This window comes from Struthio camelus, chromosome 7, assembly GCF_040807025.1.
Source record: "Struthio camelus isolate bStrCam1 chromosome 7, bStrCam1.hap1, whole genome shotgun sequence".
NCBI classification, from domain to species: Eukaryota; Metazoa; Chordata; class Aves; order Struthioniformes; family Struthionidae; genus Struthio; species Struthio camelus.
In genome coordinates this window covers 36658162-36664082 of record NC_090948.1, presented here as the reverse complement: position 1 = coordinate 36664082, position 5921 = coordinate 36658162, and the positions used below count along the sequence as shown (strand labels likewise).

The 5921-nt window shown below is 51.5% G+C and overlaps 1 protein-coding gene across 1 annotated transcript in view; it reads right to left on the bottom strand.

Moving 5' to 3' along the window:
• Positions 1 to 5286: 5286 nt before the first annotated feature.
• The window catches only part of ARID5B (AT-rich interaction domain 5B), a 109411-nt gene continuing 108776 nt past the window's right edge, over positions 5287 to 5921 (bottom strand). The window contains exon 11 of the transcript XR_011142255.1: positions 5287 to 5387. The gene's annotated coding sequence lies outside the window, so the exon portion shown is untranslated. The remainder of the gene's footprint in view (positions 5388 to 5921) is intronic.

Here is a 5921-nt window from a genome sequence, read left to right as displayed (position 1 = left end):
AACCCACCTCCTTACCTCGCGGCGCGGCTCCACCGCATCCCGGCCAGCACTGCGCCCACTCCGCCACGGCCCCGACGGGTCCAAGCAGCCTCCACCTGCCTCCCCACACCGACACGGGGAAGGGCAGCCCCCAAACCCCCTCACCGGGGGGGGGAGGGGGCGGGGAGCTGGGGAGCCGCCCGCTCCCTGCCCCAGGGCAGGCCAACTGCCGTGGAAGGTTCTGGAACGGGGGGGGGGGAGGGACCGTTGGGGCAGCCCAACGGCCACGGAAGGTTCTGGAACGTGAGGCCGTTGGGGGGGGGGGAGACCGTTGGGGGCGGGGGGCGGGGCCTGTGGCAGGGCCACCTGGAAAAGCCGGCTGCGAGTAAAAACACACACACACACACAGGTTTTAATTTTTTTAACTCCCCAAGTGTGTGTGAGGGGGGTGTTGCTGCGTGCGCAACTCTTTGGAGTTTGCAGCCTGGCTACGCTAACAAAATGAGTAAATAAGTAAATAAATAATAATAATAAAAAAAAATGCTGGCACCTAAATGGCCGAAGAGCATCTCTTTCAATGGCTCGTGCGAGGCGTGAGGTTTCGCTGGCTAAATGTGGGGGGCAGGAGGGCCGGCTGGAGGCCTAATTTTTTTTAATTTTCTGGAAGGGGATGGGGGGGAACCCTCCAGACCATTGGAGTGTGTTTTTTTTAAATATTAACCCTTATTATTCGCAATGGTCTGACCACCACAGTACTGCGTCCCTGGCAGGGTCTGGCGGGGAAAGGCTCTACGTGTCCTGTGGCTCAGCGAGAGCTCAGCTCCTGCCACGGAGAAGCTCAGGGTCTTCTCAGAGGAGCAGTTGTTTTTTAATAGTCAGAAAGATCCTTCGTGAATTTGTCTAATCTGATTTTTTTAAACGCATTTGTCCTCTCCGTGTCCGTGAAATCCTGCAGTGCCGAGTTAAATGAAGAAGGGGAAAAAAACCCAGTCCCTAGAAGCACAGGAGTGCTGACCACAGGGACATAAAATGTCCCATCCCAGGCTTTTCCCCGTAACGTTTCAGGGGCTTATTCCTCAGGTAAGACACTAGATGGAGCATGTAACATTTTTAATTCCCTTTTTTTTTTTTTAAATCCTGTAAAGGATAAATTGCAAAGCTAAATGAAAACAAAGATTAAGCTGTATCCAACAGGCCTCACAGCCCTGTCCGCTGGCTGCATGCGTGCAGCCTCAAAAATAGGCGTCTGTGTCGAACACGGGAGGGAGGCAGCACTGCCCGGGAGGGTATCTTAGCTCCTGGCCAAAGCATGGGAGCAAAGCTACCCTGCAGCTGCCTCAGCTCGGGGCTTTAGTCGCCCTCCTGCGCTGTTCCAGACCCCTGCTTTCTCCTGGACAAATGCAAACCTTAAATAATCCCAGATCCAGGTGCACATGAAGGTGATCTGGGTTCCTTTAGTGGCTGCTCCATTTTCTTTCATCAAGGTCATCCTGTCCTTCCAGGCTTCTCTTCAGACAGGAGAGGCAATATGGCAACATACTCCGATACCACCTTGTTCACGAGCCTACAGAAACTGGGGAAGGCAAAGATACAGGCTGCATTTTTCCTGCTCCAGGCTTGCCTGGAAGAAACCAAAGGTGTCATATATTCTTGGAAACCCTGTGGGCGAGCCCTCTCTTTTTCAGAGTAATTACAGTGCCAGTGAGGATTACCTGTAATGACTGTGTGCAGGGTGTGCCTCTCAGGAGCAGAAACTTTCTTAAAAATGTTCCTGGAAACTTCTCCAAGGAGCAGAGACACTGACTGTATGAGAGGGGAAGAGGAAGGGCCCAATTCTCAACGGGCTGGCTTCAAGGCAGTGTTAGATGGGACTCTGCTCTGCCTCCGAAATACCCCTGGGAGATACAGCTACTAGTCTGACAGGTGCCCATGCCAAGGGGCCTGCAAACAGGAGGCTGGATGAATGCTCCAGGATCAGCGCAAGGCAGGGTGTTCTTGTGCCTATGACCTCCATCTGTTCACAGCCTCGTGTGTCCTGGCTTTTCATGAAAGGCTTACAGATGTCCTGTGTGGTATGTGATAACATCAGGCTCTCAGGTCTCACGGGGCCAGCATTGACCTGAGGACTGAAATAGCCAGACTAAGGGATGCGGGAAAACGGTCAGCCAAAGACTGCCTTGAGAGGTCAACAGAAGACTTGCAAAGAAACCTGAATTTCAGTGCAAGATGTCCATGCTGCTCTAGCTCCCTGCTCTGCTCTGTTGACACATGGAATGGACCGTACTAAAATCCCATTAAAATCCCAAGCGTACCATGAAATCCTCATAGTCAGTCACAGCCTGGACCCAGCACTGTTCCCAAGCCTATTCTGCAGTGGGGTCTTGTATCTGCTCCCACTGGCAATCCTCTTAGAAAGGACAGAGTGCTAATGTGCACATACAGGACTTGGGCCTCAGAAGGACTCTGTTCCCTCCTTCCCACCTGGCCTAATGGGTCTCATGGGTAGGAGAGACTTTCAAGAGACAGGAAGCTCAGATTTCTTCTATGTTGAGGAATATTTAAGTATTTTATATGTAGGATAGGCACGCTGCTTACTGTATGCTAATCTACACACGTAATCTGGCTGTAATCACCGGACCGATGGCAGGAACTGAAGGGCTGTGGAGAGAGAGCACTGCTTTCACATGCAAGAATGTGGCAGAGGCTGATCTGAATGCCCAAGCCAGATCCAGCAGGGACAGAGATAGTATGAGACACCCCACTCCCGGGCTGACAACGGGAATCAAAACCCTGGCCTCGCCTTTCATAGGAAACCACCTTACTCTCTAGGAAATGGAGTAACATTCCTGCTCTGGCCAAGCAAATATTTAATTAGCCTACGAAAGTGGTGCTAGTGGTGCTCTTTCAGTAGGAAGGAAAGAGGAAGCCCCAGGCCAGAGCATGCACCATCCTAGTAGAACATTTACCTGGAAAGCAGGTGAAGTGCGTTCAGTACTGGCAGGCAAACATGGGCACCAAAGCCAGTGCTCGCAGACACTGGGTCAGTGGCCCAGATCCCGAGGGGCTGGGAGGCTGCCCAGCCCAGGCAGCAGGAGTCAGGCTGCACTTACTTCCTTGCAGCCTCGAGCAAGGCACCGAGGTTGCTGTTGGAGGTAGAGTTTAGGGCGCTTCCTTTGGCATTTCTTTTTGACATCCTCAAGGCACTGACTCACTGTGGCCCCAGCTGCCAGGCCTCCCCGTTTCTGAGAGGCTGCCCTTGAAGCACAGCTGGGATCTCCTTCCTACATGCATGTTGGTCACTACTGCAAAGGAACATGGCACAGGGGCACTACTGTTAGAATTCCTGCTTCCACCTGAACCCCCTTCTTGCAGAAATGCAAGATGCAAAAACAACAGACCCTGCTCAGGAGAACTAAACTGCAGTGAGCCCCATGATCTTTTGCATTTCTGCTTTCCTTCAGCCCCACAAAACCATTAATTTCCCACTGCTGACAGCAGGAGAAAAAATGGTGTGACAAACTCAGCATGCAGCAAGCCAGTGGCACAGCATCCCTTGTCCCCGCTCAGACCACAAGACATTCAGCCTTCAAAACTGGAAGTGGTTGTGAGTCACTAATATAACTACTAGACTATTCTCAGTTGTAATTGTGACGGACTGCTTGGGCTGCTGCTCCTTGCAGGCCTGCACTAGTCCCTCAAAGGGGCAGCTAAGCCTTGAGAAGATGCCTGTGATCCACTGCAAGCCCTTCAGGTCACTTCAGTGCAAACTCGTTCCCAAACTACACAGCTTGCACAGGCACAGAGGGTGTCCATACTGCATTTGCAGCAGTTCATTGCCTTGCAAGGAAGGCCTGGCCAGAAGCACTTTAGAAAATTCACCTGCAGTATTTTAAGAAATTCCCAACTCCTTGGGTACTGGAGATAACTGTTACCACTGCTGTCCTGGTGGGGCAGAGCCCCTGCTGGTCTCTCCGCCATTTCTGTGCAAAGCCTAGCAGCTCAGTTTAAAATCACCTTCATCAAGCATTTGAACTAATGACTGACCCATGACCTCTGGTAGCTGTAACTTGGGGGGGCGGTGGGGGGGAAATGGGATGCTGTCAATGCCGGCACTCTGCTTACGGGTAGCTCCCCCAGAGCAGGGGCAGCAGAAGTGAATGCGTGCAGGTCATAGTCTGGTGTATCCACGTACACCCCCCTGTGCTAATACACTCTCGTGGGAACTAGAAGAGTTACTCTCTAGACACATTCCCATTCTCAGATGCTGCTGTGGGATCTGCAGCCTCCGGCAGGCTGGATGCCATTCGGTGGTCTTGTTAGCACGAGCCACCGGCAACGGTGCCAGCAGGCATGAGCTGGAGCTCAGCCCCTGCTACGTAGGAGCTAAGGCACCTGCACACGTTCTCCTTATCTGACTGCCCCATGGTGCTGGAAACCCTGGTAAAGGCACAGTAACAAGAAACGCAGTGGGCAAATGGAAACTTAAACTGCCAAAAAAGTATGGCCCAGGAAACCAAATTGCTTTGGCTACCTGTGCAGCTACTACAAAGACCAGAATCCATCTGTGTCCCTATTCCCCCTGCTATAGTTTCATGACTGATGCGGATATGGCATAATTGTTTGCCGTTTCTCACAATACAACAATAAACAAGTACCCAAGAAAATTATTAGGCAGCAGGTTAAAACAGACAAAGGCTGATTCCGTCCACTCACCCCGACACGTTGCGTACTGAAACCATGGCACTCACCACCACAGCCTGCTCGGAAGAACAAACGTGCCAAGCCTGTTCTTCACCCTAGCTGGTATTTCCCCTCATTTCCAGCATGCATAAGAAATGCTTTTTTTGCAACTCTCCCTCAGCCACAGCACACACCTGGAAGCCTCATCGAATGGTGACAGCAACCTGGGCTGTGCTTGACTGGTTGTAGTGACACTTAAGTCGAGCAACTGTCCCTGTCCCCTCTGTGTGCTGGCTGTACTTGCTCTTCCTTCCTCACAGCACGGGGGAGTACAGTGCTGGCAACAGCTTGCTCAGTAACTGCGCTTTGTTTTGACCCCCCTCTCCGCCCCCCGGTTGTGCTACCTTGCAGATGCTGAGCGGGAATGAGCGCCAGGGGTGCCAGCGACCCATCCGTGCTGCGCTGCAGGGCAGAAGCATGAAGCAGCAGTCGCTTTTGGGACCTCCGTGGGCTCACAACTATTAGCTCCTGGGAACCCCCCAGGGATGGGTAAGGTTTCCCTGCAGACCATGGACACACACACACACACACACACACACACACACACACATACACACATATACTTACCAGGACCACAGAGTTCAGCCATGATCTGGGACCACAGGGTGGCCTCAGCCACCAAATCTGCCCTCAGTGCCGACACGTGCATGGCGTGGTGGTATACATTCCTGAAACACACCAAAGTAAATGAGTTTCTCAGCTCAGGAGGACAGGAACATAACTGCACTCAACAGCGTTCATTGCAAGACAGCTTTCCTAAAAGGTCACCAAGGTTGGGGGGTTTGGACTCAGCAAGGAGCAGAACATAAGTGAACTTTACTTGGTGCTTGTTTACTGGCATCAGCACAACTATTAGTTAACATCTGACTCCAAAATCTTACTTGTGGTTGAGCTAGGAAGAACAGAGGCTGTTCAGATCCCAGCTTGAGTCTGCAGTACTGGCAAAAAAAAAAAAAAAAAAAAATCCTGCTCTGAGATGCAAATAGAGCAAATTTGCTGCAGAAGCCACTGGCTAAGCACGAATGTTATCCCATCAGAAGCTATTCTTACAGTCAGCCTGACCGCAGCCACACTTCAATGCGAGTGCATTACCAAAATAGAGGGGCACTGAAGATCTTGTCTCTTCCTCCTTTAGGAAATTGCAAACTTCCATTTCTGTAATCTAATCATTTGCAGGAGGGGATAATTTTCTCTAGAAAAGC